The 16,587-nt window shown below is 36.8% G+C and overlaps 1 protein-coding gene, 3 non-coding genes and 1 pseudogene across 4 annotated transcripts in view; all 5 read left to right on the forward strand.

Moving 5' to 3' along the window:
• The window catches only part of Machr-b (muscarinic acetylcholine receptor), a 129,565-nt gene that overhangs the window by 60,042 nt on the left and 52,936 nt on the right, over nucleotides 1-16,587 (forward strand). The gene's annotated exons all lie outside the window — the stretch shown is intronic.
• Nucleotides 6,760-6,878, forward strand: LOC143181987 (5S ribosomal RNA). The gene has a single exon (XR_013002372.1). It is a non-coding gene; the product is annotated as a 5S ribosomal RNA (ribosomal RNA).
• On the forward strand, nucleotides 7,164-7,282 carry LOC143181996 (5S ribosomal RNA). Its single transcript, XR_013002377.1, has one exon. It is a non-coding gene; the product is annotated as a 5S ribosomal RNA (ribosomal RNA).
• Nucleotides 9,681-9,799, forward strand: LOC143181994 (5S ribosomal RNA; annotated as a pseudogene).
• Nucleotides 15,774-15,847, forward strand: Trnai-aau (transfer RNA isoleucine (anticodon AAU)). The gene has a single exon. It is a non-coding gene; the product is annotated as a tRNA-Ile (tRNA).

Raw genomic sequence — 16,587 nt, forward strand, 5'->3', positions numbered from 1 at the left:
CGAAGCTTTCTACAATATTCTAATATCTTACTTAAAATGCATATTTATTGCATATTAATTAATGTTTCATATCCCATAAAAACGGTACTAGAAACTCTTGACTTAAATCATCCACACACACAAACAACAACATACTCTTTAAATCTTCAGCAGTATCAATTTCCACTCCGAAGCAATTAAATTCCATTCCCCTAGCTCTACTAGGTACTTGGCATGTGGTAGTTAGAAAATATGCTCTTCAAACGCTGACAGCCAAAGACTAATTACGCGTCAGAGGCGCGGGACAAGCGTGCCTGGCCCGAGTTGGCGCACAGCGATTCGCGGGATTCAAATAATGTGCCACAGGTTAGCTATCGATGACAACATTGGCGGGAATTTCCTCTTGGCTTTCCGAGAGGGTCTCGACTCGCCTCTCAGATGGGTTCAGTGTCACGCCGTGGGCGATCGTATGCCAGCGGAGTTATTAAACGCGTTCGTTCAATTCCCCCGAGCGATTGAGCTCTTCCCCCTCGTGGAGCCCGCTACATCACCGCTATCTGCGCGTCACCGTAACACTGATATTTATGGAACACGCCTGCCCTCCGTCCAAGTGTAAATCCAATTTGATCCCTACCTATATTAAGCCTCTAAGAGCCCTTGAATCGAGATACAGGACAGATGAGCTCACAAAATGCGACGGAAGAGCTTACGAGGAACTCTGATTTTGACGATCCCTTAGGCAGATTGACTACAGCCCCCGAACGTTGACGGTGACTGTGGGATTGGTGGTGAGACATTTTCTTAGTGTGCTGTTTGCAGTAGGTGGGATTAGACGTGGACGTAAATACAGGGTGTTTCAGAAGTGGTGGTAGGAACTGGAAGATAGAGATTTTACAAGGTATTCATTCGTCACTCATTAAGAATGACGACATTGCGTTGAACACTTCGTTTCTGGGTTATTAACTGGGAAATGTTCGCCCAAAATGCGCGGGAACTTATTATCTGACTTGGATGGGACTTCTTTTACTGTCAACGCGCGTTAGCCAGGTCAGACGTAGCGATATCAGTAAAATGGGTTTTCAAGTCAGACATATTTCACGTGTATTTTAGATGTTTCTTCAATGACTAATAACTTGGAAGCGAAGTCTTAAACACAATTTTAAGAGAGCAAGATCATTTTGGTCAATTAAATGCAAAAAATATTGAGAAATGTTAAAAACATTTAATTGTTCTATTATTAATGATAATGAAATTAATCTAATAATAATTGCTGGTAACAATAGTAAACAATTTACAATTTTCATAAAATTCTCCGCATCATTTTGCAAAAAGTGAATGAGGTTAGAAACTTAAATTCCTGAAAGCTTGGAGCGAACCCTAAATCCTTGAAATCCTGGGGCAAATCATTTAAAATTTGTAATATAACGAAATTTTCACTTCTGATAGCAAGAAGTTCTTTACTAAACTTAAGAAATCTTCGAGGGAGGATACTTTCCTCTTTTTAAAGTTACCGAATTCTGGACAACTAATAACCTAGCTTTAGCGCCAATCCTTCGGAGCATAGCAACGTCCAATCTCACGAAAATTTCTGCTAACTTCTACTTTCATCTCTAGACTTCTGCTCGCCGAATTTCATCTCTTGGGGGAATTGAAGTAAGATCAACACAAAACAGGGGTGAAGTAAAGGGAAATGAAAGGTAGAGTGTGACCTCATAAGCCGTTGAAGGATTCATGCATTATTTGCTTCGGATGAATAGACAGGAACCAATGAGTTTCAAGAAAAGTAAAATCAAGTACAAACGTTCAGTAATAGTCTAGAAAAAGCAATTTCAGTTCCTGTGAGCTTTTGTTGAGGCAGTCGTATTTAATTAGAGAACAATGGAATTCACCCACTGCTCTGCAAATTGATTTACTAGATGTTGTATTATAAATGACTTTATGAAATCCTGTGACCTTCCTTATTTCTCAACTTATTAGGAAAATTAAATGAATTTTTACGTTTCTTTTACGTTCGTTTAGGATCAAAACATCAAAATCATATTTTGTTCTATAATATTAGTTTTCTAGCTAATTTAGTTTTCTAGCTGTCTACATCGGCTAGATCAGCTGATCAAGTTGCCTCAACAAATGTTACACGATCCAACTGTCATTCTTCTCAAATTCTATTCAGGGGAAATTAATTAAATAAGTTGCAATTATTTATTTATAGGGCAAGTTAGCAATATTAGTAATATTGGGTTTATTTATTTCGGTTTTTGAAGACCGAAAATAAAATTAAAACCTTGATTCCATTTGTTACAGTTGCAGCAACGTGTAACATAGGACGCAGAAGTTTTAATCTTTGGTCTTTGGATCGATTTAATTGTCAAATTTAAAAATTCCTATGATCTAAGGAATTAAGATTTGAACTCCTAAACCATGTTACACATTGTTCAATATTGTCTGCTCTTTATTATTATTATTACTAGGTATTATCATCATTATCAATAGACTGTTTTTAATTTTTAAATTCTTTACTCTAGTACCATTATTATTACAATTATTACTGACATCGTTACTGTACAAGTAACGTTACAAATACCGAAATTAAACATACATAAATCGCCATTGATGCATAACAGTTTAATGACTACACACTCTCAAAACCTAACCTCTACAAAGAAATCACGTTATCGAATACCTTCAAAACGCATAAACATTTTTCACTGTCTCAATACTTGCAATCGATTCTAGCAAATATGTCCCACATTTTATCAAGACTTTGTAGAGCCAAGGGTTTCATCAAAATCGACGTGTATCAGTGGGATGGTCCTTTTGAGTGATGCGACTCCATTCATGGCTCGGGCAAATTTCCTACGCCTACGGGTTTGAACTTCTCGAGTAGGCTCTCCCCGCGACAACGGTCCATTTTTCTCAAGAGGTATATCAGGGAATTTAAGGAAACGATGTCACGGGAGACTGTGTCGGCGAAGAAGGAACCCTATGTAGAACTGATATCAGCCCGAAGCACTGGGTTACGTATTTCTGGTGTATGTCGTGTCGGAGACGAGAACCTACCTTTTCAGAGGTTGCATCCGGTGGTGAGAGTGGAAAATAAGAATAAGATTTCCCTTGAGGGGATTGCAAGAAAACATCGAAGAATGTATTGCGTGTTGCAAGAATTCCTCGTAGTTTCGCCGACTCCTTTGGTGAATCAGTCGCATCTTAAGGAACCTCTTAACCTCTATACTTTATATTATAGTATTAGGTATTACAAAGGTTCAGGGTGGACAGAAATGTTTTTTATTGAAGGGAAATTACCTTTTTACCGTACCAAAAGTTTGGAATTACTTGCTAATACATAATGCTAGTAATGTAATTACTCTATATGTATACATAGTATAACTTCAAGTTAGTAGTTTCAATAATATTTACAGTGTTCTTTGTTTCAGTTGAACAGAAAAAACTCCTACATTTATCTATTGTTACTTACATAAAACTGATTTCATGTTGGCAGTAATTCTTCATTTTATCTTTTTGTTCCTTTAAAAATGTTTTACTCGTGTTTCCTAACAACCTATACGAAGTTACTCTTGTAATATAATATTTTGCACAATTTTTTCTTATATGCACGTTTAAGTTCTATTAATTCAAATCTTAGTGGATAGTCAATGATCATCTCAAAATTCTACAATGAAAAAAAAATAATTCTACCATTTCATTAATAAATACTGTATTCAATATTCTATACTGCCCAACTATGGAAAAAAGCAATAACTATAGAAAAATGTGAAATTGAGTTTTTTGTATTTTTGTATTAATGAAAAATAGCAGTAAAATATTTTTGGTGGATATGTGCTACTTTTCTCCATAGTTGGACAGTATAGATATAGGTATCAGATCCCATAACTTCTTTAAATCATCAAAATGCTTAAAAATATCAATAGGGCTATCAAGTTAATAAAAACATTTGCAAGCAAAGTTATTTCTTCTCAGTTTTAATACTTGTGAATTCTTCTTTGAAGTTCCAAATACTATCTAACCTAAAAGAAGTATCGAATATTTCCAAAACGGTTAAGAAAATTCCTCGCACAATTTCCTCTAACAATGGAAACTGACGACAAAGGAAACTGAGTAATCCCTCCGCTCGCAAAATATTTGCCAACGCTTTCAATACACTTAAAAGCAACATCGCAGAAATATCCTAGGAATACTAGGTCCGGAGTCGTTCGAGAGAATCTCGAAAATTCAGGTCGAAATCCAGGCATTCTAATAGTGTCATCGCAACATGGTCATCAAGGTGTATGACAAGGCGGCGATTTCACCTTATGTTCGTGACGTCATTCATTGTGGCCTCGTACAATGACAGGGAACCGCTGTTTTGGTTCATCCTCGAGCGAGCTCAAACTGCAAGCAGCATTCACGGAATACTGGAACGAAACCGACTGAGTACTTGTTGCCATTGCTCTCTACAACTCAAATTCCACTGGCTCCTCTTCCTCGCAATTTTTTCCCTCGTCGTTCGTTTCAACTCGTTCCTCTCGCCCCTGCCTTCCTCGGCTCGCCACGCTTGTTCATCCTTCCCTCTCTATCTGTCCGTATGATCGTGCCATTCCGCAGCGATGATCCTCGGCTCAACAGGGCTTATATGCCAGCTACCCCACGCCCTACCCCAGCTACACACATACATATGTACAAGACGGATGTAACATCCAGACAAAGCGCCGTCGACCTCTGGACGTTGTACTATCGCGTCCTCGTATTGAGAGCTTTCGATGAACTTGATTCTTTGGTCTGATCTGTTTTTTTTTTGCGTTTAAGGAGACACTTAACGAGTGGGGAAAAGAGACGTTCTGAATTCTTTTTAAGGAAGTATAAGAGTGAACAATTTATTTGACGAATTAAAAGTAGTAGTAAATGAAAGGGTCGTTTCAGTAGAGCAGTTCAGTAGAAGAATATGTGTCCTTTGTTTTCAGCTTCTCTGCTCATCTGCAAAGTTTCATCGAAATTGGAAAGGGTACTTCGCAAATATTCCTTGTCAATATTCGTTATTTTCATGGTGAATTTATTTTCCATGACTTCAGATTTATAGTAATTGCCATGTGTCACAGTCATATTATATGTTTTATTTTTTTTATTATATTCATCTAAACACGTTATGACAGGAATATTCTTCATTTTCATTTACTTCCACTTAATTAGTACCATTTGTTTAGAACATTGTTTAGAACATAGGGTATACTCTAAAATATTGATTAAATTTTACAATTTATGTATATATTTGTTTGTTAATATTTTGAACATTTGAATAAATAGATCAAATAAAAATTGAACGAACAACTATAGGTAAAAATTCAAATATAAAAATGAAAATACAAACAGAAATTTGAATTACAATATCAGAAATGAATACCATGAATGATTCATTATGTTATTTTCAAGACAAAAGGAAAATGTAATAAACACTTTTGAAAAATATAAAATGCTTTCCAAAACCTCGTTCTATTATTTTACAAAAATTTCACAAGCTCAAGCTCTATTATTGCTGCACAAATATTTCACCGGGAAACTCAAGGTAATTAGAACATCTGAATGCACAGAATCATAGCTTCAGTTTTACCTGAGATTTATTCTGTTACGGGTGAAAAAATTCCTGTACGCTCCTTTAATCAGGAAATATTTTTCATATGCCCCCTAGTCACTTCTCACATTCTCCCCTTTATCTCACCTCACTCCAAGCTTTTTCTCCCTGAATTCACCTTTCATCGCAAGGTATTCAAGAGGAACTGAATATCTGCCACGTGAGTACCGTTCATTCGAGTAAGACTCTTGAGCAAATCCTCAACGTAGAAATGTACATCGTATGTGATGGAATTGAGCTACTAAATGTGCCTTAGAAGAAAATACTACTATTTGTCACGTAACGTGCACTTTGTGACCCAACGAGTCGTTGATACGAGTTCATCATTTGTATCACGTAGGAGACACAAAGAAAACACTAGATCGATAATATCGTAGAGAACTCATAACGAGGTACTTGTTTCTATGTTCCATCCATACACTTATACTTCACTTTAAAAAGGAAGTAGTAAATGTATTAAATGTGAGGTAATATATTTGGACACATGTGGTGTAATACATGTTCGTTTTTCGTTGCATAATTACTCGAAATTCCCGTTATGTGCTCGCCACATTACGTTACACATTTGTTACACGTTTATTACTATTCCTACCACTTAAATAGAAGTTTCCCTCTTAAATTTGACTGTATCTTAGACAACTAATCGATTCCAATTCAAAGTAGATGGGAATTTCCTGTTCTGTACGCGATATATATCTCTAATTAATTCTAAAGAAGTTACGGTATTGAGGTTAGGTATCTTGTCTTGCAATACGTAATGAAACATAACAAACAAACATGTATAAAGAAATAAAATTGATATAGGTAATTTTCGTTGCATGTTTATTGCGCGGGATCGGTCAGAAACATATATTGTGTACTGTTCAGGAACCACTTACCATCAATGAACTCTAACCGATTGTTCGAGTTGTATGTATGAATATGTATGTATTTAAATAGAAATACTATATAATCTGCATAGATTAGATTGTACTCCATGTTGATTACGTCAAGGAAAAAGCAAATACTAATAACATTACTGAATACAAAAGAAATTCAACATGTTTATCGTATTAGGGACATTATTTCCTCACTGACTATATTATACACAAAAACAAATTAAAAAGATTTGCTTGGTAGTAGATTCCCCTCTACATCTGCTAACCACAGGACAATATTTCGTCAACGATCATACTACGCAGAAAGCACCGGTTCTCGTCTGATCACCGAAGTTAAGCTGCATTGGGCACGGTCAGTACTTGGATGGGTGACCGCCTGGGAACACCGTGTATTGTTGGCACAATTCCTTTTTGAATTTTTATACGACATGCCTTTGCTAAGATAGTGATCGCACTTTTTTTGCGTGAGGGTTATACGTATTATCACCATTACTGAATACACAAGTGGGCCAATATGTTTGTTGTGAGAGGGATATTATTTTGGACTATATTGAAGCCAAAATCGATTAAGGATGTGTGAGCGCACGTAACATTTTCGTCCGTTCAGAAGTATATACACATTGCTCCTGGCCAGAGCAGTTGGAGTAACACCGTCGCTAGTCGGACCAGTCGAAGTAGAATACTCCGTCAACGATCATACTACGCAGAAAGCACCGGTTCTCGTCTGATCACCGAAGTTAAGCTGCATTGGGCACGGTCAGTACTTGGATGGGTGACCGCCTGGGAACACCGTGTATTGTTGGCATATAAATTCCTTTTTGAATTTTTTTACGACATGCCTTTTCTAAGATAGTGATCGTATTTTGCGTGAAATTTATACGTATTATCACCATTACTGAATACACAAGTGGGCCAATATGTTTGTCCCCAGAAGGATATTATTTTGGACTCTATTGAAGATAAAATCGACTAAGGATGTGTATGTGTAAAATACAAAATTGGAAAAAAGATATGTGAGCGCAAGTAACATTTTTATCCGCTCAGAAGTAGATACACATTGCTCCTGGCCAGAGCAGTTGGAGTAATACCGTCCCTAATCAGACCAGTCAAGGTATAATACTCCGTCAACGATCATACTACACAGAAAGCACCAATTATTCGAGAGAATTATAAACGATAGAATCGTGGCATTATGCGACACAAAAAATATAATCCCAGAAAACCAGTATGGATTTCGTCAACGTCATTCAACGATGCATGCCATTAACAAACTATCATCGGACGTAAATTGGGCACTAAATGATGGTAAATATGTGGGAGCAGGTTTAGTCGACCTAGAGAAAGCCTTCTACACTGTCTGGTTAGTTGGTCTGATAACTAAATTACAGAAGAAAGGATTCCCACTTGCTCTAATTAAACTAATACACAGCATGATATTCAGAAGGAGCTTTCAAGTCAACCTGGGTGAAGCATTATCTTCTCAAACATTCGATATTACAGATGGACTACAACAAGGTACAATTAATTCGCCCATACTCTTTAACATATATACAAGCGACATCCTAAGATTATTTGGCCCAGACAACACAAAATGCATCCTGATAGCATTTGCAGATGACTTAATAGTATACACATCAGATAAATCACCAAAGAAGCTACAAATAACATTACAAAATGTTATCAACAAGATATTTGCATACTACAAATCCTGGAAATTAAAAGGTAACGCAGACAAATGCGAATCAATTCTATTTAGGCCCGCATACAGGAAAGCGTCGAGTACGAATGTAATGCACTATAAAAATTTCTCACTCAAAAGCGAAGAAGATGGGAACAAAGATATAAAACATAAAAATGCGATAAAATACCTAGGACTCTTATTTGACGACAGATTATTATTTAATAAACATATTGAAACACAACTACAAAAAGCAAAGAAAGTACTTGTAGCCAACGCAAGATTATTCTATTCTAAAAAATTAAATAGAAATGGAAAACTCACTTGCTATCAACTTTTGATACGACCAATAATCACTTATGGATGTGAGATGTGGTACAACATCGGAGCATTAGTAATGGAGCAATTACGTGTATTCGAGAGAAGATGCCTAAGAGCATGTCTTAATTTATATAGAACACCAACTTCAAATTACCAAAAATATGTCAAGAACTCCATATTGTACAATAAAGCAGAAATTAATAGAATAGATAACTTCATAATAAAACTCGTCAGGAATTACTTTGCGTCAACATCTCAAGTAAGTAACAATACTATGATCTTCCCAATCCCATACCCCGACGAAAATTACATCAAAAAAACGTTAACCTCAAGATATATACCACCAGAGGCGTTCGTATTCCTAGACAGGAACGGTTATATACAAAATAAACACGCTGTTCCAGTGTTGTACCACATCCCACGTCACAAAGCGAACAAAAGTATAAGGTATCACCCCAGGCAAACGGATAGAATTATTAAATATAGTACAGCGATTCCTCGAAAGGACATATTAGAACACAAAAACATTGACACAAAAAGATTCTGGTGGTTGAAAAGCAATTAAATAAAAGTACAAAATTAAATATATAACATGCGCATACAAAATTGTGATAAATACAAAAAAACACAAACTGTGATAACCAAAAAGTATATATAGGACACAAGTTATGTATGATATGCGCGGGTAGCTTAGTAATGTATGAGCGTGTAGTGATGTGTATGTGTGTGACGGCGCACAGTGTATGGTATGTAAAATTGTCTAGAAGAATAATTTTATATTAAGAAACACGGGACCATGTGAATATTGCAATTCTGTGATACATCCCCCCCATCCCTCATCTCATCCTTTTCCATTCACCCCTCTTCCCATCTCATATAAATATGTAAATACTGTCGTGTTTATAAGTTTAATTAGTAGTTCTAAGATCAACATAATGTAATATCAGTGCCTTTTTACTTGGCTTTTTGGGGTGCAATAAGAAAACCAATATCATTAAAGTAGTCTAAACTAATATTAAGTATATCATAAACACAACGAACGATAGTACAAAACTATACCTCGTAATACTATGTATTGAAATATAAGACTGAACTATGTTTATAAGTCTCTCGAACAAAACTATGTGAAACAAACTATTGTTTATTATAGTTAGATCAATACCAAAATTGTATCACTAAGCCATCAATAAACAACTATTATAAAAAAAAAAAAAAAAAAACGCAGAAAGCACCGGTTCTCGTCTGATCACCGAAGTTAAGCTGCATTGGGCACGGTCAGTACTTGGATGGGTGACCGCCTGGGAACACCGTGTATTGTTGGCCATAATTCCTTTTTGAATTTTTATACGACATGCCTTTTTTAAGACCGTGATCGCATTTTTTTCGGTGAGGTTTAGAAATATTATCAGCATTCCTGAGTACACAGGAAGGCCAATATTTTTGTCGTGAGAAGGATATTGTTTTGGACTATATTGAAGACAGAATCGGTTAAGGATGTATGAGCGCAAGTAACATTTTTATCCGCTCAGAAGTAGATACACACTGCCCGTGGCCAGAGCAGTTGGAGGAACACCGTCCCTAGTCAGACCAGTCGAAGTAGAATACTCCGTCAACGATCATACTACGCAGAAAGCACCAGTAGCCGTGAGCGTCTAGTGCAGTGCGGACGTACGGCGAGAAGCAAATCGCATATCTATAATCAACAATTAAACAGTTAGTGAAGTTTGAGACTAAAAAGCAATTCGACAGTCTAGGAGGACTGCTAAATTCTGGAGGCGACGATAGAGAACGCCGAAGATGAAAAAAAAACTCAAGAAACGGCGAAGAACGAAGGGAATGTAAACCTAACCTGCAAAACGACCACGTGGCAAGCGACACAGTTACAGGAATTCAGAAAATTCTTAGAAGCGCCAGTAATACCAGGCGCTTGTCTGAAGACACCGATAAATTCAGAGGAGGTAAAAGCCTCAAAAAGGAAACAAGGAATTAAAATAGAAATGACAAAGAGCAAAGTACACAAAACAGAAAAACGTGCACCTACAAAAGGAGCAAATACACAACATACAAAAATGGATCCAAAGCAGGAACTACTCTGGAAAGTACAAAACGAAAACAGAGAGCTAAAGGAACGACTACAAACACTAAACAAACTAGTGCAAAATTTAAAAAACGGAGGGAATCTGGATGGAACACCCAGCCAAAATGTGCCGGAGGACAGGGATAACCTACAAATGGAGTTAACAAACGAGGAAGAACAAGATAGTCAACAGACAGGATTCATAGAGGTTCTACGAAGGAGAAACGAAGAAAGAAGAGCTACAGGGATGAAAAGACCAGCAATGGGCAAAGAAGCAACAACAGCCCACAACCAGCCTACGCCTTCTACATCAGGAACAGCAAATACAGAGGATAGAGGGACCCCACAACATATCAAGGAGGAGAGGGAAGTAATAGCTACAAACCAAAAGTCACCCAAACCACCACCTATAAATATCTTATACCAAGACCCAAAAGAAACAATTGAACTAGTCAATCATAACAGTAAACATATAAAGTTTCATATTAAAAGAATAAGCGAAACTAGGCATGTCTTGCAGCTCAATAGTATAGAGGATTTCGATGAAGTCAAAAAAGTGTTAGCAGATGCAAAAACGAGTTTTTATTCATACACTCCTAAAACATTAAAAAATCATACTTTTTTACTTAAAGGGCTACCTGAGACTTTCAGCGAAAGGGAAATAACTGAAGAGCTGCAAAACATGGCCTTAGATCATCTGAGCTTTGTAAAAATAAGTAGGTTTAAGACAATTATATCGATAAGGGAAGAGCGTACTCTACCAATTTACTTAGTACAAATCACAGCGGATAGCAACCTTAAAAGACTAAATGAAATTAAGTACATTAGCCATGATATAATAAGATGGGAAAAATTAAACAAGAAAGGCTATGCTCAGTGTAGGAGGTGCCAAAGGTTTGGACACTCTGCGGTGAACTGCAATTTAAATTATAGATGCGTAAAGTGTAGGGAGACTCACAAACCAGGTGAGTGTAAAATAAACAAGAATAAAACATAATAATAATAAAAATAATAAACGACAAAATCCTAATAGTGTGTAACGAAAAGAAGTTAATTCCAGAAAATCAATTCGAATTTAAGAGAGAACACTCCACGATTCATGCGATTAATAAACTATCGTCAGATATAAATTGGGCATTAAATGAAGGCGATTGCCTGGGCGCGTGTCTTATAGACCTGGAAAAAGCCTTTGATACAGTTTGGCTAAACGGGTTAATAGTAAAGTTGCACAGAAAAGAGTTTCCTCTACCATTAATTAAATTAATTCATAGCATGATCTACGGCAGGAGCTTCCAAGTAGGTATAGGAAATATAGTATCCTCCTTGACATTTGAGATTCTAAATGGCTTACAACAAGGAACCATTAACTCACCTATTTTATTTACCATATACACTAGTAATATTCTAAACCTCTTCGGACGAGATAATACAGGTTGCTCAATGCTGGCTTTCGCGAACGATCTGATAGTATACAAAGCAGATAAAGCACCAATAATAGTTCAAAAAACTTTACAGAAAGCAGTCGACAAAGTGTTTGGATACTATAAACCTTGGAAACTGAAAGTGAACACCAGTAAGTGTGAAACAATACTTTTCAGACCTCCCTGCAGCAGAGCATCGTCGGTCATTGTCTCGCAATATAAAAATTTCTCGTTGATAGGTGATGGGACGAATAAAACAAAAATCGTACACAAAAATGTAGTCAAATATCTAGGAGTATCACTAGACGAAAGACTTATAATGAATAAACAGGTAGAAGTGCAACTAGAAAAAGCAAAAAGAGCATTTATGGCAAACGCAAGATTATTTTACGCGAAAAACCTAAGTAAGAAAGTAAAATTGATTTGCTACCAATTACTAATAAGACCAATACTAACGTACGGTTGTAAGATGTGGTACAATGTTGGAACGGCGGTGATGGAGCAGTTGCGTGTCTTCGAGAGAAGATGCATAAGGGCATGCTTAAGCCTATGCGGATCAGCTAGTTTAAATTATAAAAAATATGTCAGTAACACCAAACTCTGTAACAAAGCTGGGATAAATAGAATCGACAATTTTATCATAAAGCACATCAGGAATTATTTTGCGACAGCAGCTAAAGTAAAAAGCAATAGTTTAATCTTCCCAATACCATACACAGACGATAACTATATTAAAAATACACTCACGCAGGGTCATATACCGCCGGAAGCGTTCCTCTATTTAGACAAAAACGGCTATATACAAAACGAGAAAGCAATACCGATGTTGTAGCATATCCTACGACATAAAGGGAACAAAGCAATCACAGTGCCTGTAACGGAAATAGAAAATAAGAGATACGAAAGTCTATTAAACTATAGCATATCAATCCCCAAAAGGGACTATAAAGACCATAAGTCCGGAAAAGGTTCTGGTGGCCCGCGGATAAATAATCTAATCTTATATGTAAGGTAGACATAACTAGAAGATAAGCGTTAATTCAATCAAAGATTATAAAGACAAAAGCAAAAGCAACAGTACAACTGTAAACATAAGCAGCAAATAAGTAGTAAAACTACATCATCGCCTCTACGCTCTTTTGTAAATATTTTCTTCATACCTGTACATAGCATATTAGTTTATAAAACGATTAGTTTATAGGTTTATTAGTCATAAGTTTAGTCTGTAAGAAAACTTGCAATATTAGCTCTCTTTTGCTGGCTTTTTTGGGAGTACTGCGATAACATAAAATACAGTGATCTGCAAAAGACTAGATTAGAAAATAGAATATTGAAAGGAGCGATAACTCAGAGTTAGTTATCGTCACACCAACATGAAACTAATAAGACTGAACAAGGGTTATAAGTCTGAAAACAAAATGATGTAAAATTTACTTTTTGTTTATTTAAAGTTAAGAACATTGTAAAGTGTATTACAAAGCCTAAAATAAACGCCATTAAATAAAATAAAAAAACGCAGAAAGCACCGGTTCTCGTCTGATCACCGAAGTTAAGCTGCATTGGACACGGTCAGCACTTGGATGGGTGGGTGACTGCCTGCGAACACCGTGTATTATTGGCACAATTGCTTTTTGAGTTTTTATACGACATGCCTTTTCTAAGACAGTGATCGCAATTTTTTTGCGTGAGTTTTAAAAATATTATCCGCATTCCTGAATACACAGGAAGGCCAATACTTTTGTCGTGAGGAGGATATTGTTTTGGACTATATTGAAGACAATATTGGTTAAGGATGTGTGAGCGCAAGTAACATTTCTATCCGTTCAGAAGTAGATACACATTGTCCCTGGCCAGAGCAGTTGGAGTAACACCGTCCCTAGTCAGACCAGTCGAAGTAGATTAATCCGTCAACGATCATACTACGCAGAAAGCACCACAGCGCTCGCGACTGCCGCCGTGTTAGGACGCTTAACCTATACTGAAAATAATAGCACGTGATACAACTAAAGTACCGCGACACACGCAAAATTTGCGTAAAATTAGTGAGAGTGACAGATTTACTAGTACTATAGTACAAAAGATCTGGAGGCGACGGAGGAGAAAAGGACCATAGTCGAAAATGAAAACCAAGAAACGACGAAGGCAACAGAGAAAGCGCTCATAACCTGCAAAAAGAACACGTGGCCAGAGGAACAAATAAAGGAATTTAAAAAATTCATCGAAACACCCCTATTACCAAATAGTGCAAAAACAATACCAATCAATTTGGAAGAACAAAATCCCCTGAAAAGGAAACAGGGAATTAATATGACAAAAAGCAAAATGAATAAAATTGAAAAGCGAACACAACCTAAAATCACTATTACACCACAAGTAATAGATAACCAGGAGATAATAGCAAGGCTACAAAAAGAGAATAAAGACCTAAAGGAGCAATTAGACAAATTAGTAAAAATAATAGAAACCTCAAAAAATGAAGAAAAAACTGAAGCGTCACAAAAGCAAAAGGAAACAGGGAGCAGCAATACCAATCCAATGGATATAGCCATCGAAGAAGAACAGCAAGAAGACTTCATCCAAGTTTTGAAGAAGAGAAACGGGAAAAGAAGAGCAACAAACGCCAACAACATAATGATTGTACAAGAAAAGGTAACGACCCCCACACAGCCAGCCCTACCGACCACCAAGATGACTTCTACACAAAGCAAGGAATCTACACAGAAGAATAAGAAAATAAGGGAAGTAACCCACTCAAAAGTAACACCAACTAAACCATCCCCTATTAACATATTATATCAAGACCCAAAAGAGACATTACAACTAATTAGTCATGATAGTAATGAAAATAATTTTCATATTAAGAGAGTAAGTAAAGCAAAGCATGCTCTGCAGCTCAATACGGTAGAGGATTTCCTAAAAGCCAAAGAAAGATTAGCGGAAGCGAAAACAAGTTTTTATTCTTACACCCCTAAGGTACTAAAAAACCATAACTTTTTGATCAAAGGGCTCCCAGAGTCCTTCAGCGAACAAGAAGTTCTGGAAGAGCTGCAGAGCATGAACAAGGAACAAATACATTTTGACAGCGCAAGTAGATTTAAAACACCAAAATCAATAAAAGAAGAGCGCACCCTCCCAATATACTTAATTAAAATTTCAGCAAACAGCGATCTCAAAAAATTAAATGAAATAAGATACATCAGCCACCATGTAATAAGGTGGGAGAAATTAAATAAGAAAGGTGATGCTCAGTGCAGGAGGTGCCAGAGATTTGGACACTCTGCAATTAATTGCAATTTAAATTACAGATGTGTGAAATGCAACGAGTCACACAAACCAGGCGAGTGCAAAATAACAAAAGAGATAATAAATAATCATAACATCAAACCGTTTTGCGTAAACTGTAATACAGAAGGTCACCCCGCTTCATACCGATCCCATTTTTATCCGTTCAGAAGTAGATACGCATTGTCTCCGCCAGACCAGTTGGAGTAACACTGTCCGTAGTCAGACGAGTCGAAGTAGAATACTTCATCAACGATCATTCTACGCAGAAAGCACCGGTTCTCGAGCTCAGTTGGTTAGAGCGTCGTGTACTAATAACGCGAAAGTCGCGGATTCGATCCCCTCATGGGCCAAATTTTTTTGCGTAAAATACAATTGAATTTTTATACTTGAGAAAATCAAATTGCTTGGAAAACCTCGAGGAAAAGAGGACAGGTCAAGTAGGCCTATTAGCTCAGCTGGTTAGAGCGTCGTGCTGAAGCGGAAGCTGCGACTTCGACGAAGCAAAACGCAACTCGGCCCATTAGCTCAGTTGGTTAGAGCGTCGTGCTAATAACGCGAAGGTCGTGGGTTCGATCCCCCCATGGGCCACACTTCTTTTTTGCGAATTCTTTTAAGGATAAATAAGTTGTACACAAGAAAAATTAAATGTAAGGAATGAGTATCAACGAGGCCCATTAGCTCAGTTGGTTAGAGCGTCGTGCTGGAGCGTCGTGCAGGCTAGCGTCGTGCGAAAATATACAATAAACCGGGCTACAGTATCAGAGGTATAAATAACGATTATAATAAGATAAAGGAAAGTGAGAAAATAAAAAGATAATTAACGCATATTTTGAGCAATACACAATAGAGCAAAAAGATTTAGATAAGGGGGACAGCCCCCCAAGCACGGAGAGGTTAGACGAACACGTGGCGGATAATGAAGTGAAAATCGAAAATGAGGACCTCAAATACTTGTTGGACACAATAAAATGGAAAAGAGATAGTGCAGGGAAAATAATTACAGGAGTGGACCTGCTGAATCAAATCAGGCAAAGAAAGAAAAAGAATATTGCCATAAAACCTAACCTCCAAGTTAAATCAAAGATTAAACCAGACTCTGAAGGAGAGATAATGAAGCCAAAAACCACAAAACATAATAATCAAAATTTAAAAAAAGAAGAGAACCAAGAAGTTCTACTACAGACAATAAAAGAACTCAAAGAAAGAATAGAAGAGCTATCAAAGCAACTAGAAGAAGAAAAAAAACATAACGCAAAACATAAAGACAAAATAGAAGTAGGGCAGGATTTCACAAAAAATATAACTGAATTAGACTTAAAAACAGATGA

The sequence above is a fragment of the Calliopsis andreniformis genome, chromosome 7 (genome assembly GCF_051401765.1).
Source record: "Calliopsis andreniformis isolate RMS-2024a chromosome 7, iyCalAndr_principal, whole genome shotgun sequence".
Classification (NCBI taxonomy): Eukaryota; Metazoa; Arthropoda; class Insecta; order Hymenoptera; family Andrenidae; genus Calliopsis; species Calliopsis andreniformis.